This window comes from Toxorhynchites rutilus, chromosome 1 (assembly GCF_029784135.1).
Source record: "Toxorhynchites rutilus septentrionalis strain SRP chromosome 1, ASM2978413v1, whole genome shotgun sequence".
Classification (NCBI taxonomy): Eukaryota; Metazoa; Arthropoda; class Insecta; order Diptera; family Culicidae; genus Toxorhynchites; species Toxorhynchites rutilus.
Genome location: NC_073744.1, coordinates 77,000,896 through 77,021,129, shown reverse-complemented (window position 1 = coordinate 77,021,129; position 20,234 = coordinate 77,000,896). Strand labels below are relative to the sequence as shown.

The window sequence follows — 20,234 nt, the reverse complement described above, 5'->3', positions numbered from 1 at the left end:
TTATTGAATTAAATGCATGGTGAAAATAAAAACATTTTTCATTTGAGATTAATTTTGAATCATTTTTAAGCAATTGTTTATTTTTATTCCTAACATGAATTTCGGTTCTGAGAATCCCGACGCTTTGCCTTGGAACGCTGTTGCTTCGTTGCGCTGTTGTAGGGTTCGAAGAGACATACGGTGGTTCCACATGAAGCTAGAAGCTCAATCTCTTCCTGCTAGTTTTGCAACTTTGTTGAATTCGTGCTGGAGGTTGTTGGCTTCCGAAAAATCGAACGCCATGCGCCGTAAATCTTTGAGAGTCATACCATAGAAAACTTTGTCCAGTGGTCTGCAGTGGCCTGGACTGCTCACTCGTAAATACCCATCTGAATCGCACTAGGTGCTCGCTGACACATTCCAGCAGAAGTATAAATGTCAATAAAAGAAGATTCAAATCATGAATCACTTTCTGATAAGAGCCTCTTCCTCAGAGTTGATTCAGAAATACCGAGGTTTGCCGTAATCCGACACTTCGTGACTCCCTGCCGAAGCCTCTGTCGGGCCATTTGAGCATTTCTGGAGTGCATTTCTTCAAATCAGTTTTCTTCTTGTGAGTCCCGTTAAAATTTTTGTTGAGAACATTTTATAATTTTTTTTCGGAGCAAAACGCTAGTGCGAGTTTTTACACCACAGCCACTGCGCACCTTTGCCCCACAAGCAATTTTCGAACCAATCGAATTTTTTAAAAAAGCTCTTGAACTTTTTCACAAGAACGAATGCGCACTATCATCTACTATAGAATGAAGGTTTCCTTGACAGTGTAGTTTCGAACTTTCCAGTTATTTTAGGTTAGTAAATCGTCATCTCCAAAACTGAAAAAAATAGATCAAAACATCGCAAAACTTTTTTTAGGTCATAACTTTTTGGCACTTTCATGAAATGTATCTTTTTTTATATGTGTGAGCTGCTGGTGTAATAATGTATCAAACGACTACACTGTTGTCGAAATTTTATGCTCGTTTGCTTCAAAATGGGCAATGCGCACCTTTGCCCCGCATTACTCTATGGTTAGTTTTCGGATGTTGTACGAAATGTGACTACTTTCTAGTCGAGTTTCTGACTATATTCTATTTATACAATAAGTATCTTTGGGAGCTGAGACCGACACTGATATTGTGCAAACGCTCTTGATGCGTGCTGAATTGAAAGCGCAGCAAGAAAAAATCGAGCCTCAACGTGTTAAATTGAAAATTTACAATTTTGCCGAGAATGAAATTTAACTGCAATGATTAAAATAATCTTATTTTTATCTTCAAAATTGAGTTTACATTAACAAAATCGTTATCTTTTTTAGTTTTTTCCAAGCGTTTTCGTTATACTCATCCGTTCCGTTCAACGTAATTTGCCTTCACATGTATTCAGTTCAGTTGCACATCATTCTTCCTCAATAATTCGTTCGGAATCATTTTGCGTAATATGCATTCGAGTTCCCTCTATTTTTCGTTACATTTTTCGTAATGTGACCCCCTGTGCAGATTTTTTTTCGTAGTGCTACGTCAAAAGTTGAGTCGGGCTGTGGCCGGGACCGAAATGGAAAAAGTTGAGTCGATGAAAGAACATGTTAACGTGTTAACGGTGTTAGAATTGAGCCGGTGGAAGACCATTGGCAACAATGCGTATGAAAAGTTGAGCCGGTGAAAGACCACGGCCAACGATGTTAAAAATTCGATGAGCCGGGTGGGAAAATTTCAAGACCAACAAAACGGTTGAGCCGGTGCAAGACCAAGGCAAACAATGTGGTATCGATTGTGTTGAGAAAAGCCAGCCCAAGAAAAAAAATATACTTGTGCCAGTAGCAAACCAATGCAAAAACATGCTTTTAAACTGTTTGAGTCGGGGTGAGCCCAACAGACCAACACTCAGTGATGTTTTCATTGTGGAAATTCCGTCTCTGAGTAGAATGTAAAAGGTTGGGTCGATGAAGGATTGTGGCATCCTGATCAGAGTGTTTACTCAGTACTACGTATATTATATGGAGTTGTATTGAGCTGTAGATTGCAGGATATCACAGCCTGTAGAAGTGTTCATTGCTCGTTTGGCCAGGTTTTAGTAGGTCACAGTGGATCGCACCTATTTGATCCCACCAAATGCTTGAAACTTCTTCCAAATTATTCCCTGCTGCTATCGGTTCATCTGGAATAGAAGGATGCTTTTCTGTATTGTTCTGCTCCTCAAGATTTTTTTTCGGAATCGGTCTACAACACGAGAAAATTTTGTTGCAGTCCATTGTGGTATACTGTTATTCACTCTATAAGCAAGATTGTTCGACTGATGAACGATGTTTGAATCTGAGTAACTTTATATACAAATACAGAGGTACTACTTAGAAGATACCAGATTTCACGTAAAATCTAGGCATAACGTAAACAAGTTAATTATTTTTGTATCCATAACGTCCGGTTGAATCAACGAGGTGTATTTGTGTTGTTGGGATTTCAATTCTACTTCTAAAACTGTTTGTGTTATGATTATGCAACACGAATAATTAGTTTTAGAAGTTTTTAATCAGATAAAAAAAGATTTTGACGTAGAACTACGTCTTTCATTAAGGGTGTCAAATCAGAAAACAGGTCACGTTTTTATGAAATAAAGTTAACGTTAATAACTATTTTTGCCGTGAACGGACATTGGCGATTTACATACTAAACGAATCTGAAATTCCGTAAGATTTGTTCATTATGCTATACATTAGAATCCCCTGGTTTGTAAATGGTTAAAATCCATGAAAACTTTAAGCGTTTCCATTTTCCCATACATTTGTTCGGTCCATTTGTGTGCTTTCCCGAACAGAGCTGTCAATAACGAGCAACTTATCGACGACTAACGGAAATCGTAGGATTTAAGGTCTCCATGAACAAAGGAAAAGTAGAAGAATGAAGATGAATACTCGCCTAGAGTATAAACAGTGGATCTCGCTGAGGCAAACTTTTATTTGGCATCGGACTGTTGATCAATCCAGTTCATTTTGCTTTCACTGCGCTTCGATCTAAGATTGGACCCCACCAGTGGTAATCCAACTTGGATATCGTCGTTTGGTTTTTCTGTTCGTTTTTCGCGTTATTCGTATCGTGTGTTTTTTTCCAGCGTTATAAATTGGACGCTTCGCGTAGTGTGTGATGAGCAAGAAGAAGAGGAAGGCAGGCTCGAGCCCTGCAAAAAACAAACGCATTGCCAGTGGCAATAAAATTTCGAGGCAAGCATCATCTAATGATGCACGCCATGTTGGTGCAGTGAAAAGCGCTCGCACTGAACCGAGCCTTCGCGAGTGTGACACCGCATCGCACAACAGCGAAGTAGGCGATTTCGGCGCGTCGGTCGAAAATATAAACGCCGTTACCCAGGCAGCAACCAAAATCAAGCTCCCCCCGCTGGTGATGAAGGCGGTCGCTCTTGCCAAACTCATCAGCGTATTCGCATTGATGGGTGTTACAGCAGAGTACAAGCTGTTTGGCATAATTCAGTCTTTTTCCAAGCAGTTAACATTGTTTGTTTTCCGTCGTCATAAGGGCTTCGTTGTTGCCTTTGAGAATGTATCAATGCATTAAACTGACGTTATGGCGAAGCATGTGTTAAGGTTGTGCGCCAAAAAATTATTTGGGGAATACCAAGCTTGAATGTCTTACTGGAATGTTATAAGTTATTTGGGTTCGCGGGCCAGTCTAGTGCCTTCAACTAGCATTTGCGCTAATATTGATCATAATGAAGCATTGCTACTATTTTCGAGGTTGTTATTAACAAAAAGAGTTTATTTCGTTTGTTTAGTCACCAAGAAAGTAAATATCGTTCTGGAATTTTGTATGTGATTAGGTTTCGCTTGCCAGTAACAAAACTTCCTCCACTAAGGGTGAAAGCTGCGCTTCTCTCGAGCATGAGAAAGTAATGTAACTTTTTTCGAGGCCAGTAATATTAACAGAAGCGTTTCTTTTGAGAATACCGCAAAATGATGAGAAGTGTTTATATTTCTAGTAGTTTCAAGCCACCAATGTATGGCTCTGTATGCATGCTATGGCGAACGCTTGTTTGGCGCTTGGTTTGCGTTGTACGAACGATGCTCAAATGTGCGATTCCTTTGAGGCAATACTAAATAACATGTTGCATGATATTTGATACTTGCAAGTGTTGTCATTGTTGTTCTTTCCATGCGGTGCCAAATATATAGTGATGTAGTTATGAGATGTGGAATAATGGTACTGGTGCAACATGTATATATTCGACTGTAGCCGAGTCAATGTCAATTGCGAAAAAGGCCACCGGAATAGCATTCGAGGTAAATTTTCATTGAAATGAAATAAATTCCGACATACGATCAGCTAGTGTATTGTTTTGCGAGGGCAAGAACGAGGGCAAGGATCAATCAATTATCGTCAACTGATTCTACAATGAAAAAACCATTTCAGAGATTATTCTACTAAGCAGTTGTTTCTAAAATTTCACAGCATTATAGAATAATATCCGGAGGTATAAACAAGAGACTTATACAAAATAACAGCGTAGTTCTACGTCAACAATGCGGTGGTATCTTGGACACAACCTCCTATAATTTTTTTAATACCACTACGTTTTGTGTTCATCCACATGTCCTCAAATGTAAACTAATACATATATTTTTACCAGCAAATTCATAAAATTTCATGAACATGACGGTATAATACGACAAACATATTTTTTTATCCCTTTTGTTTATTTTAGGCTCATTAGCATTTTAGTTGTAACAGAGCCGAATTTTAATCGTGTACATGTCACATCTTTATCATAGCTATAATTAGCACACTACACAGTTGCCATTTTTTGGCGTTAGAGTTTTCCCTTCTACACCATTGCATATGGTACACATTTACACAGTAGCCATATAGGCGTAAGAGTTCATCCATTATCCAGTTAAATCGGACAGCAGAGACAGTTGATTGATCATTGTTGAGTTATATATAAAACAGCAGCCCGATGCGTCTTGCAGAGCAGAGCAGTTTGTATGGATGAATCGATCTTATTTCGACCGTGAATCAATCTCCATCGCTGATGATTGTTGCATGGACGTAGTTATTCAACACAAAGATGGTCATTGAGGGCCCTGAGTTTTGAACTCAAGATCGATCGCTTACTAAGCGAACGCGTAACCAATGTGGCTACGGAGACCCCCACAACAAACATATTAAAAGGACCTATTTTCTAAGAAAAAGACAATAAATTAGAAATATTTTTTCAAATATCTCGAGAATGGCTGCATTTAGAAGAAGATTGATAATGAGCATTTTTGTTCAAATCACATCAATCGCTCATAATTTGTGGCTAAAATTGATTGTGGGGTTTATAAGTACTTAAAACTATCGTGATAATTGGGTAGTATGGCATCAATTCATAAAATCCGGTTGGCCATGGCATGATTTAACACGTTGAGCCCAGCGTCGGTCCCTTGGGGCTAAAACTTTTTTCCGTGTCCGTATAGATGAGTCTTTTGCACAGTTGCGCTTGTGATCTATTGTCGGAAATGATGAGAACAGATCGTTCAAAACGCTCGCAGAATTGCTTCATCCCAACCGCTGCCGGTAGGTGACAAAACACTTCAAACGATCAATTCGATCAACCACAATGTAGCGATTATCAGCCCCATTGATGAGTACTCCCCTCAGACTCATCCGTTCTTTCACTCGTCGCTGTCGTGGCATAATTTCAGAATAAGCCACAAAGTGTCGCGTACGCTCGTCGGAATGACTGATGGCCGCCTTAATAGTCGAAGGGCTTCATATTCATCGGTAAAAAGGCTGCGCATAAAATGGTAATTATCGTAAGGGCTTCATCGTCACACCGTGCGCTTCGCGAATGCTTGTGTAATAAGGCATCGCATCAGCACAAGAAAAAAGTTCAACTCTTCCACTGGAAAAGAGAGCACTCAAGGACTGCGAGAGATCTTTTGTTGTCCAACCGCGCGAGCATAAATCACTTCGGTTCTCGAATGGGGTACAGCCGCCTCCGCAACCACAACCACCTTGAACGGTATCTGTTGTAAGCTGCGGGTGATAATATTTGCACTTGCAATTTCAAGCAAGTAATCATCGACGAGTTGCTGCCAGCTATCGGCGGTTGTAGATTCTGTACGCGCTGAGGTCTCGAAGGTCCTGCTTCAAGGATTTTAGGTCTTATTTGATTTGCTTACGCTACTCTTGACAGTGGCTGACCCTCGTTCGCAAACCGGCCGAGCGGTGCAGATTTTTCCCCTTACGGCTGCGATCATCTTGATCTTGAGCAGTCATTCGCTTTCATTCGATTGACGCAACGGTCGGATGTTTTGTTCGCAGAAAATCAGAACGAGTGCCATTTGTCATCGGGGTGTGATATTGCTTCACGCTTTCCGCAGATCAAGCAGAAGATATCGATGTTTAAAAGATTGCATGTTTTCCATTACAGTGAGGAATCCAAGTCTACACGGTGAAGCTTTTCTCGCTCATCCGTACATACCAACGCTTCAATTCGCTCAATGTCAAGTCTGTGGAACAGGTTTCCCATCTGATGACCCCCGAAATTTCTTCTCAGTCAAAGAATGGTAAGGGCCAATTCGAGACGCATAATAAGTCAGTCTTGTTTTGTAACGCATGAGTTGAAAGTGAATATTTGAAATTTTAAAGATGTAAACGTGGGAAATGTGCGTCGGAAAAAAAATTTGACACTGAACATTTTGTCGGCTTTGTTTGCGAACCAGTAACATATCGCGTAACGCTGGAGGCAATGCGGCGGTGTCAATGATTGCAAACGGTTTCTGGTAGACGCATAACTCGAGCCGGACAAAATAAACACACAAGAGGAATAGGAGGAATTCGGTTTTTTGATTTGATATTTATTCATGCGACGAATACAGTTGGTTTTTTTCTTCTGTTTATGCAGTCAAACGAAATTTCTGCTTGCGTAGATTTCATTCAATTCCGAGTGGATGGAAACGGCAGCGGCGAGGGTTTAAAGTTGAATGGGAAAGGCATCGTCGGGTGACCCAGATGCTGTTATGAATTTCGGCACGCTGCGGTTTCGGAGATTGATTTTCCGGTTTGTAACATTGGTAACATAAAGAAGCAGCTTGTGGTTTATGCAAGATATGGTCACAGTTAGATAAGCGCCGAATGCGACGTTACGTCCAGTTTTCCATATGTAGAATAGAGTCTACGGGCCATGGTTAGAGTGTTCATTGGGCTTCTTTTGTGAAATTTAAGCTATCCAGCGAACAAATATAAAAACTAAATTTAAAGTGTTATTTCCATCAAACCGTTATCTAGTACATACACTCTGTCCAACTTCTATAAGACCACACTGATTATGTTTCGTTGTAACACAAACAGTTAAAATTTCAACAAGAATGCTTAGAATAAAGTATATTTAAATTCAATTTCGTTCAAAAGAGTTGTTCGTTTATTTATTGTGCTGAAATATGATTATTTCAGCTGTCCAGTTTCTATAAGACCAACTCAAACCTTATAAGTATTATCAATGAAAAATTCAAAACTATTTCCTGATTTTCATGTCAATAATTGGCATTTCGGCTAATCACCTGGAAAATTCGTATTGGAATACATTGGAATGAAAAGTAGCATTTTTTTGCTGGAATGTGAATTTTTTGGGACGATATCCACGCAAAAACGTTAGGAGAGAGGATTTCAAAACATGTATGTAATCTTTGAATGATGTGAAAATTATCTTGAGGATTCAGTTGCACAGAATCCAACCCGAACCATGCACGAGCCTCCACCAAAATTCCAGGTTGAAAAATACTGTTCCTCCTTCCGTAAATTACGCCAGTACTTGTTGAAACTATTAGGACCATTCAAATTGAACTTTTTTTCGTCACTGAAGATAACCTAGCAAAGTTGGAAATAAAAAAATAATTGAAGAACTTTTCGTTATGGTATACCGTTCTGAATCATATTTCGGACACTTGAGGCGTTTGATATAGAAAACAGATCTAAACTTTATGCACAGGTATTATTTGGTTGATATTTTGAATAAATTAGTTCAATATGCTTTTAAGCGTTCTACTTTGGTACCTATTTGATTGAACACATAAAAAAATCATCGAATAAAATGCTTTTCAAATCAAACGAATAAGAATCAAACTTCGGACACTAAATCAAATTTCGGAAAGATTGAACTCAAATTTCGGACACTTTATTTTGTAATTTTTTGGACGAAACACTTGATTATATTTTATAATCAACTGCGAAACACTTACCAAGCAATCACAGTAAACTGTTAACGATGATGAGAACTGATGAAACACGAGAGAAATTGAAATATTGATGAAGGGGTAAATTCTACGTGCTCACGCTAAGCAAACGTCAAACACAAACGATAATGAGTAGTGTTGTGAGAGTTTTGCCGATTATGTTATAATTCAAATGTAGTGCTCATATGAAATGAAAGTGAAACCAAGGGATTACTCTAAAGAAGCAATTGTGATATTAATTTTATAGTTATATCATCAGTGCATTAAGCATTTTAAGATATTAGAACAAAGTGTCCGAAATATGATTCAGAACGGTATAGCAAAATGCATTCTTTTGAAAACGTTCTTTGTCATGACATACCATTTTACCCACTGTTGATTCATGTGAGCTTTGGCAAAACTCATACGTCTTTCGATGTGAGATGGTGTCAGATTAGAAGCTTTAACCTTTTTAGCCCTTTTTTTGTAAGGACTTTTTACAAAAAATTGACGAATTGTCTCCCGTGAAACATTTAAATTCAAAGATTGCTTTATTTGCATAAGCGATTTTGAATTATTCGAAGCTGTTATAATTATTTCCCGCTTATCTCGGTCAGAGAGCTTCGATTTACGCTCTCTGACCGAGAGCTCTCTTCTTTTTCCCGTATCATTAAGAACTCGTCAAATACTTGAAAACTACTTGAAGGGATCGTCCAATCCGACGAGCAATTCCTCTAATTCGAACATTTTCTTGGTGAAATGCATCGATTTGTCCTTTTTCTCTATCCATGAGCACTTTTACTTTCGGCATTTTCTATATGTATTAAACAAACTAACTAAAAACAACGGAAAACGTAACTGGTGTTATAGAAACTTGACATTTGAAAAATACAAAAACTTTTTTTTTTGCTCAGCACTTGCTTACACACATATGAAAATAATGCAGTGTATGATAGTTACCAATATAAATACACTAGAACAGAAATTGCAGCGTTGTTTGTTCATAATGACACAAAGCAACAAGATCATCACCTGGTCTTATAGAAGTTGGACAGAGTGTATGTGACATGTTACAAGTTCGCTTTACATGTCTTCTATTTCTGTGAAAAATTCGAACGCAAACCTATACCGAAAGCCGATTCGACCAATTAAAACATAATTATTTCCGATCGGAATTTGGTTGTCTGAAGGGGTCCATTTTAATGGTTTGAGTGGAAAAACCCAGGTTTTTTCACGCTGTTTTTTTAGGAGTTTTTTACGTGGATTTTCCAATTAACGCGGTTTTTTTCCTCTCGCAGCTCACATCCCTCCCTCATGCTTCCTTAGAGCAGATGACGGTAATTAGTGCTTGTGATGCAACTTAGTACTTATGATGGAAATTAGTGCCGTGCCCTATCACGATTCTACGTGGATTCTTGATTACCTGCTTTTTTACGCGGTAAAAAAGCTGGTCACGAAGTACCTATCTCTCGCGTAAAAAAATCTGATGTATGCATTTGAACGTTAATCTTTTTAAAGGGTATATAATCGAGTTTAAAATTGTTTATAATCGAATCATTCAAAATGAAGTCCGACCTGTATGGATGGATTTTGATTCCAAACACACAAATTAATAAGGAATATCCCTTCATATAGTGGAAATAGCAGTATAGGTAAACAATGTAGCGTATAAAATAGGAAGGTTTTCCGATTTTTCACGCCGCTCATATTCTCCAACAATGAAACAAGTAAAGTTTGCACGTGATTTGGGTAGCTGTTGTTTTGCTCTTTGGTTTCGATTTTTAGTTTCACTCTACACAGCGATCATCCTGCACCATATTTGAAAACTGAGAGTTGATTTGGAAATTGGAGATTGCGCTGAGCACTGAGAGTGAGCATTCTGTGAAGTGTTGCCACATATTCATCAATACTAGAAGGTGTGAAAATATTTTTCATCTGTACTTCTTATCTCAAAAATCTGTACCAAAAAATGTAAAGGGTTGTATATAGGACACGACCGCATATTTTCGACGTAGAACTACGCAATTACATTATACAATTCACTTGTTTATCACTTCGAAAATTATTTTAGAATGCAACGAAATTTTTGTAATAGATTACGTTTTTCGTTACAAATTTGATGGCCGTCCTTCTACGTTTGATATGATGCCTAGGACTACCAAAATATGTGAACGGAAGAATTGTCAAACGATCATTGTATTTTACATTTCCCTCTGAAATTATTGCGCATCTCGTGTTTACGTAGTTCTCGAACCACGAAAGTTCGTTCACCTCTAGTATCTGAAATGAAAATTTTCCCAGGCTTCTCAGTTTTAAAGTACGTTACAAACATATTCTGCACAATGACAAGCGAGTACAAAACAAATATTCTGCACAATGACAAGCGAGTACAAAAGTACTCAACAGCAAAAAATACCCCCGACTTGCATGTATTTGCAAAGCGGATTCCACCAGGCACATTAATTTTGAAGTCCATGTTAGGAAACACAGCTCAGTGGGGAAAATACCCCCGACTTGCATGTTTTAACAAAGCGGTTTCCCCCAGGCACATTGATTTTGAAGTCTGTGTTAGGGAAACACAGATCGGTGGGAACAAAAAAACCCCGACTTGCATGTTTATTTGCAAAGTGGATTCCCACAGGTACATCGACCTTGAAGTCTGTGTTGGGGAAACCGTAAATCGGGCCAATCAAAACTTGGCCGTTATGATGTTTAGATAACGCTTGACATTTTACAGTTATTCAATTGTTCATCTAATGAAAAATAGCATTTTATTAATTGTGAAAGACGCCTAGAAATATTTCCTATCAATTGATGCAAACATCTTTCCGATCTATTAAGAAATGTTCGAGTTATAAGCATTCGAAATACGGGTAGAGTTAGCACATAAATCGGCAGAACAAATGTATGAAAAAAAGGAAGTTCTTCCAGTTTTCATGAATTTACATCGTTTAGAGATTAGCGAATTGTAATGTATAGCGTATCAAACAAATCCTAGAGAATTTCCGATTTGATTGTTATGCAAATAATGAGAATTCGTGAAAATAGTTATTAACAGTGAAAATAGTTATTAACGTTAACTTTATTTCATAAAAACGTGACTTGTTTTCAGATTTGGCACCCTTCCTGAAAGACGTAGTTCTACGTCAAAATGTACCATTGAACATATCTGTGTTACACAAAAAAAGACTCTAACTGAATTTTATTGAATGCCATGAATCACGTGATTGGCATTAGAATTAAAATTAAACAATTTTCTGATGTGTGAATGGTAAAACAAATTGATTGGGTTTTGCAATTAACTAGAAGTTTTGTTTTTTTGTAGGACAGCCATTCCATGCCAAACCGATATAGTGGTTTTCAGATTTCCGTGAAAAGTGATTTTTCGCAAATGCTATTTTTTTTCAAAAAAGACTAGTTCATTGGTTTCAATCCGATATGTCGGTCGTCTGGATCGGTCCGATAGTTCAGAAGGTATGAATTTGAATGGATGAAGTAATTTTTAAGAAAAAGGGGCACATCTTTTTGTATCACCCTAAAACGAAAATGGGCACCCTTATGAAAAAAATAAAAACATATGGGTTTTTCGATAAGGAAGAAAACTACCACTTTTCACGGAAATCTGAGAACCACTATATCGGTTTGGCATGGAATGGCTGAGAAGATGATTTGGCCTCATTTTGACTGTGGAGGATCCAGTGAAAACCCGAAATCCTAGTGCTAAACAACGATAAAGGGTTGTTTTAATGGAAACCTGTAAAGGTTTTTTTCAGTAAATGTCGCAGATATGCTTATTTTAACATTGATAGTAGGACTACAACATTATTGCAGGAGAGAACGCCAATGCTTTTGATGCGGGCTGAATGGAAAGCGTACACCCAAAATTTATTTTTAGCTCATGTTTTGTCATCCCAATTTATGACATTAAATGAGACATAACACAACAGAAAATGTCATGACTCACAAATACTGGTAAGCATTTGTATAATATACATGTTCCAGCAATATTAGAGTAATACGAGTGAGCGAAACAAAAGACAAATAAGCTTTCCCAAGCTTTGCCACATACACGGCCCAGACCGAGATAGATATTGTTCTCCTTCATGTGCTCCTTTTTACTGTTAGAAAACATCTCCCAGCTTCATTTTATAATCAGGTGCAATATTATCACGTATTTGCTGAACAACTTCTTAAGCACCGTTAGCCATGTGGATAGCGTGGTTAGCTTTACATTCCAACCGGCCTAGGTTCGATCCCCATTGACGTCGTATGGAATTTTTTTTGGCCCAATCCCAAATGAAATGAGAAAAGTAAACAGAAAGAGATGTCTGCACGCATACATACAAACCAATTTTAAGCTTTCAAAATAGCTCATTATTTGCGCATTTGACTCTCATGCACAAGAAATGACATCTTTTCTGCCAAAGGTGAAATGTTTTCTGCCAACGCTAGTTTGGGTGTAGCAAGAACAATTCGGAGCTCAATATGTTCAACACTGAGCCATTTGAAAACCTCGAGTACTTTCCTAGTTTGTCATATCAATATTACATATCCACGCTCCTAAAAACACGATTTCCAAAACAAAAACAAAAATCTCTAAGTACATTTCACACGATGGCAATAAAAAATCCGAACCGAATAGGTTGTGTTGGCGGTGGCGAAAGAAATCGGTGCACAAAAAAATTACACCTTCAGTTTGTTTTGCTTGCTCCCATGCGGCTTGATATGTGCAGCACTTTGACGTCATTTTTAACCCGAAAGCAATGCTCGAATTCAGGCAAATTTAACGATCAATCGTAATAAAAATCGCCAATAAGTTATTCGCGCTGAGCAATTCCACTCCAAATCAGCCGAAAATTGCAAATTTTGACCCCACCCTCTTCGATTTTATTGAAACTTGGTACATATGATGGAAGCTACCGAAAATCACAATTTTCATTATCATATGATAAACTGATATTACGATTGATTTTTCAAAAGGACGAATTGAAGATCATTGATCTTTCATTAAAAGAATCGTAACCCAAAATCCAGATGTCTGATTTGAATATGATGTTAGACAAGAAAAAACGTTGCATTACATCACAATTACAAAAAATACATTTCAAATGCATTTTTAAAAAACCTCCCTCTCATTGGTCAATACCGGAAAATGAAAAAGCGGATTCGCTAGTACGAAATGGGAGCAAAACAGAAGATGAGTTTGCCCATCGGTAGTACTGTATTTTTAGTATATTGGCATTTGTAGTTTATAGTAGTGATGAAACGGATAGTAGTTTTCGGATACCGTATACCGGATATCCGGCAAGCCTCGAGACCGGATAGCCGGATATTCGGCTCTTCATTTGCGAATACGAAACTGGGTGAAACTGAATATGTGCATTAAGCTAAAAATATATCACATTTTAGGGAGTAATAAACACATCTTTACATAAAAATAATGAGCTATGATTAAATTTTCCATAATAATGAATATCCATTGCAGTTTTCTGCAAGGAATATTGAACACATTTTTTTCTTTCAAGGATTTTCTATTACAATGCACAATGGTCCAGGAAATGCATTCAAGTGGAAATTAGCATCTGAGCTCGAAAGTTATTCTCTAGACAAAAACTGTCTGCGACAAAGTTGTCACATATGACAACTTCGTCGTGACAAAGTTGTCACATATGACAACTTCGTCGAAGACAATTTTTGTCCGAAGCATGAAAATCTTCCTAAAGTTGATTTTTGCGCTTTCTGTCTAAGTTGCATTAGGGATATTCTGCTCTAACTTTTATATTTCAACCTCTACATAGAAATTGTCTTGGGACGACTTTTAGAGCTTATCATGACCAACATTTTGCAATGCAGAACTTGTCAATATCTTAATCCTACTCAAAATTATTTGTGGGGTTTCACACAAAAACTTATGATTTCAATTTTAGTTTACTCAAATACAAAAAATAATATAGTTTTGGAAATCCCACATTATGTACAGTGAAGTATGTTCTTTCAAGTGTGGTCAACAAACATTTTTTTATGTTTGCCCCAAAAAGAATGACAAGCGAATGAAGAAAGCGTATTTTTTGGAAAGAAATATCAATAGCTTTGAGTAAAATTGAGACATTGACAAAGTCTGTATCGCAAAATATTTGTCTTAGTAGGCTCTAAAAGTGTTATAAAGACAGTTTGCATTTAAAATTTGAAATATAAAAGTTAGAGCAAAAAACCGTTTTTTTCATGGTGACCCCAACTCAACTTAGAAAAAAGCACTATATCGGTTATTTCAAGAGATAGAAAAAAAACTTTGTTCTAAAAAATTTTCTTAAATAACTGGGGCTGAAACATTGTCGAACTATGTTTACCTCTATCTATAAAGATAAGAAAGTTAGATTTTTTATTTTATCGTAAATTTTTGTCACCATGTTTTTGACCACATCAAAATAAGCGCTCTTTCATAGGCAACAACTTTGCCGAAGACAGTTTTTGTCTAGAGAATAACTTTCAAGCTGTAAATGCTAATTTCCACTTAAATGCACCTCCTGAACCATTGTGCAATTATGAATTTTTTTTGACATTTCAATTCAAGATTGAAAAATTTTGAACTGCCTTCAGGGATGATAATCTGAGAGAGGGTACACCTACTTCGACATGAATCAAAGTAAACGAAGCAAAAGAGACGAAACTAAATTAGACCTGATATGCAAAATTCGCGATACCTTTTGGGTCCGAAATCCAATTGGTAACGAAATCGACAGTTGTGCGAAAACATTTCGAAATTGATTGCAATCACGTTTCTTATGTTTGGTAGTCATTAAACTCTAAGCAATACACCATTAGCAAGGTTTGCTAGAGTTTATCTTTAAGTTCCTTGAAGTAGTGTTTACAATGAAAGACTAAAGCCGGCCTGGTGTCAAATCGTAATCGATCGGTTAAAAAATTACAATAGAAGTAATAATGTTAATGAATAAATGTTATTAGTTAATGTTAATTTAATTTAAAAAAAAAGATTTATCTTGTGTTAATGAGAAATTATTGGTTTTTTATAATATCCGGTATCTGGCCGGATAGGCCGGATACTGAATAGTTACCGGATATCCGTTTCATCTCTAGTTTATAGTACATGCGTCAAATCGAAAAATTCAATTTCAAATTTTCAGCATCAATTACGATTTGGCAGCCATCCAGCTTGCAAACAGCCGTCGGCGGCGGAGGCGAGGGCATCCAAAATGGATTGAGAGTTTAGGTTAAGTTTTCCAAGCTGACCCTATTTAATGATAGAGGTGAATAAACTGCAAAAGATTAATACCTCTATAATTCTATTCTCTCACTCTTTCTCTCTCTACAATTTTAGTTTCACTTTACACAGCGATCAACTAACATCATGTGTTAAAGCTAATTTAGGATAATTTTGGAATTTACTATTGATTGATTTTTATATTTTTTTTTTTGTCAGGATAGAGCTTATTTGAATTGAGCAGTGTTATGGGCTTTTTAATGAATATTTTTTCGCGAACGACCCTTAAATTTTCGTGAATTCAAGCATGGATTCCGAGTTGGAAACGGTATCAAAATAAAGCACATTTTTAGCCGGACGTGAAGAGTGAACAGTGCTGCTGTGAGAGCTGTGTTCTTCGGTGGAAAACTGAAGGTGTAAACTTGTTCCATGTCGGTTGTTGTCGCCGCCGCCACACAACCGATTCGGTTCGAATTTTTTATTGCCGTTCTGTGAAAGGTGCTGTATAGTATAATTCGTAGATTGTTGCTCCGATAATAATGTTTTTGGAAGGGTTGACGATGTGATTTTGGAAAGAAATATTGAAGAGAAATGGATATACAATTGGTTATTTAAATTCACAGCTGTAATAAAAATCGACCGCCTACACTCTTAAACCTGTGTTGCGATTAGAACTCTAATAGAGATATACGACGCATGGAACAGACTAAAACCATAGTTTAATTAATTGTAAACTCATGACAAAGAACATCCCAATTGAAGAGAGAAATACGAAAAGAGCGAATTTTATCTGGACTATGGTTTCAATTTATATCTGTCGGTGCACATGTCATAATTTTTATTCGGTCAAAGATAGAGGGCACTATATGACACTATATGTTTGCCCATTTTATCCAAAAATTACTTCTTTCAAAACATTCATAACTTTTGAACTGCTGTCGGAACCTAATCAGATGACCGACATACTAAATTGAAGCCAATTAACTAGTCTTATTAAAAAAAATTATATTTCCGGAAAAAGTGGATTTTAGACTGGAAACATTTAAAATTTGAAAAATAATAACTCAAATACGGAAGAAAACACTTCTCTGATTTCTGGATATGTTATGTATAGGCTTTAATTTGGTTTGTCAATCATCGGAATCGGTCCAGTAGTTCAAAAGTTATGAGTTTTTGTGGTGTAAAAAGGGGAAAAAATGATTTTTCGAACCATTGATTAACTTTGAAAAATCATTACTCAAAACAGGGACAAAAGTTGATTTTGCGGACCATCCTAAAATGGAAATTTGGCGATAAAGAACAAATCTGCCGCTTTTCACGAAAATCTGAGGTACCATTATATCGGATTGGTATGAAATGGCTGATTATTGTAGTAAAAATATATGGAAATGTCACCAAATTCTTTCAGACCGGTTGTAGGATTAGGATACGAAAACATATTTTAACTTAGAAAAAAAAGTGTATCGTCATGTATTCCATGCAGTTGTACTATTGATTCGGTCCGAAAAAGTAAAAATATTCCAAAGATATAGTTCAATATCGAACAAAAATGAGATAACATTGATCGAAAACTTAGGCACAACAAATATCAGAGATCTATTGCATGCCTCGGAGGGGTGCTTTTCAATGCTACGAACGAGAAGGTCAAGTCTGAAACTCGTTTCAGGAAACGTTATACTTCGCGAAGAAATAATTATAAAACTAATGATGCAGTACGAATTAATCCATGCACCATGACTCGCAAAAATATTGTGAGAGATTATTTGAAATTGTCTCAAGCCAATACGAAGGAGTTGTTTGAGTGGCTTCGAAAAGTGCGCGGAATTGGATTGTTCGAAAAATCGATTAGGAATAGAATAAATAATTTTGGCGAGGGGAAATATTGTAAAGATTTATGTAAAATTTGAAGTCCAGGTAGAGGATTTTGCAGCTTATGTTTGTCGAATCATTTTCACGTCAAAAGGATGGGCAAAAAATAAATGGAAAAGAATATTTTCTTCAGCCAGATCTGAGCACAAACAAATGCAGTTGAACTGCCTGGAATTTTGATGAGAAGTTTCAGCCATGAGAAATCAATTCAGAAAAACTATATTTTATTGGGCATTCAACTTGTGGGTTCCTCATATATAAAATATTATTTTCGCTGTGTTTTCTCGATTTTGGTTTTCTAAGTAATAACAGTAGTGCGGTTATTTAGGCTTCCATCTATTCTTTTGGAAAGAATTTACCGTGTTTAAAATTTTCATGGGAGATATTTGACAATATGAACCATGCTGTGTAACAAAATGGAGGAGCATCAGAAAAAAACACTGACAAATCAAATATCTTGAAAACATCGACAAAATATTTAGAAATTTAAAAAGAAAACGTTAATTATTCATATTCACCCAATCGAATAAAAAGAAGAAGAAATACAATGGCCTTCGGTGGAGAGTGCCAGTTATTCAATACAACACAAATTTTAACATCAGGCGCTCTGTTGCAAAATTTATGCAAATGATGTCTAACCTTTGGAGAAATTCAGTTCATCTGAAGTTACGAAATATTTCAGCGGAGACAAGATTTGAGAAGTCGCTTCATTCGTCATAATTTATACAGCTTTATGGATCACCGTGTGTTAATCGACATTCGAAAATAAGAATGCAAGGAAAAAATTGCAGAATCGATCGTTTTTCAATTGTATCAAGAGATATGAACAAACAAGCCGTGATTTTTTTTTGTGAATTCGTAGTCTACGGATTCCAATAATTTAATAATAAAAAATATTTTGGTATACAGAGTTGTTTGCTTGAAATTTACAGGTGCAATGTGGCAAGTCATAGAAGCTACGCCTCTTTCCTTGTTATTTTTTTGGCGAAAGATAGTTGAATAGAATGACACATATTGGAATTGAAGAAAAATCTAAAATTCGATATACACCTTAACAAAATAGCGAAAATGATTTAAAATTCGGCCAAAGAACTTTCTGAAATGCGATTGAAAATTTATGAACTTTAAAATTACTGACAAAAAATTTGAAATCGAGCTTAAAATTTGTCTTAAATTCAACGAACTTTTTGAATGAAAGTAAAAAAACGAAGTTTTATTGAAGACTGGCTAAATTTTTTTAGTGGATCTCCAACATTTTTTTTAGATAATTTCTGAAAAGCTTACATCAATGACGAAAATTTGACCAACTTGTTTTTTTCTCAAGCCTTTTATCTTTATATATTTTGTTTGTTTTGAATCTGAAATCACTTAAGGTTCCTTAAAATTAAAAGGATTTTTCTACAGATCTGATATCTCAGAATATAATTAATTAAAAGAGATATGAACATTATTTTGTCCTTCTTTATGCAATTGTTATGCAGAGTTTACAGAAATCACAGAAGTGTAATATGATTCATTGTCGTTTTTTCATGTTTCACAAAACTTGCCTCTATTTTATAACATGATAAAACAGAAAACTACGTCGTATTTCAATCCGAGACTGAACTTTCTTTTGTTGAATATAAGTTGGGGAAAATGAATGATCAGAGTTGTGGAAAAATATGTTCTACATATAACGGAAGTAAAATGTACAATTTATTTCTGTTGATCGTGGCCACTTTTACAGAAAATGTTATTCGTGATCACTGTTTCATAAACTTGGTAGCATGTTTCATCTAATGATAGGAATCCTATTAGCATTACTTCCAACATCACTTCCAGAGTTGTTCAATTGATGTTTTTCTGTGGTAAAGTCCATTTCCATGTAGGACTGCTGATTCAACATCTTTTTGAAACAATATGATTTCTGCACAGAAAGTCTGTTTCACTTTTTTCTTCTGTTCATATTCCTATGGAGTCTTTCGGTAATTCACCAAATTGCCACTAAACACTAGATAATTCTCATCAGGATTATTGTTGATTTTCAAAATATTCCAGAAAAAACACATCCATCTAAGGCAATTGACACGTTGTTCTTCTGAATCACCATGCTGCTCCATACTATCTTGCCCAACACTAATTTCCACTTTCGTTTTATATTGTCTCAGTTTAATCGAATTTGTCCAGCGATCGGAAATTGTAAGATTTAATCAAATTCGAAATAAACGAACATATTACTCACTTTGTAAAATTCAGTGACTTCACTTGTTTTTCTTCACATATGGTTCTCACGTATTGATGTTGCAAATGAACATATTCCGCCGAAAAAATGAATAAGTTTGTATGATCCTTTTCTTCAACACCGCACGCAATCTCACTGAATCTCGCTGCGCCTCTTTGTCTCGTAACGAAAACTCGCCGTATTTTTCCAGGACTTCACCGCTGAAACACTTCCGTACCGCCTAGCAGTTGAACTGCTACTGAGGATCAAACTCAGGCCGCTGGACCAATGTAAGGGTTGAAGAAAGACAGCACAGGCAGCATAAGCGACGAACTTTGGCTCCGATTCGGTTCGATTGACTCGTGAGCGGAGTTGCGATCGGTCACTGAAAACTAGCAACAACCAAACCAAAATTTGCTGTTATGCGCTGCCAAATTTTGTTTGACACCACCTTCTTTCGTGGTCTAACCGCAGCCGGTTTCAGTGCAGTGCTCAGGATCGGAAAAGCTACGTTCACCAAATGAACTCGCGGCAGCATTCGACCCGCGGTATTTATAAATACTCTCACTCTCGTCGCGATGGCTGGCTGGCTGGCTTGCTGATTCACAGAGAAGATGCTTCTCCGTCGGCGCGGTCATGAGCAGTGAATGAAACGATGAACCTGCAACCCATCTGGAAGCGTGTGAAAATGAACACGAATAAAGCTTTTCACCGGTGAATGA

General features: G+C 36.7%; 1 protein-coding gene across 1 annotated transcript in view; it reads right to left on the bottom strand.

Annotated features, from left to right (window-relative positions):
- LOC129762381 (delta(9)-fatty-acid desaturase fat-7-like) overlaps nucleotides 1–20,014 on the bottom strand; it is a 44,058-nt gene extending 24,044 nt beyond the window's left edge. Inside the window, exon 1 of the mRNA XM_055760607.1 lies at nucleotides 19,534–20,014. The gene's annotated coding sequence lies outside the window, so the exon portion shown is untranslated. The remainder of the gene's footprint in view (nucleotides 1–19,533) is intronic.
- Between the last annotated feature and the right edge of the window lie 220 nt (nucleotides 20,015–20,234).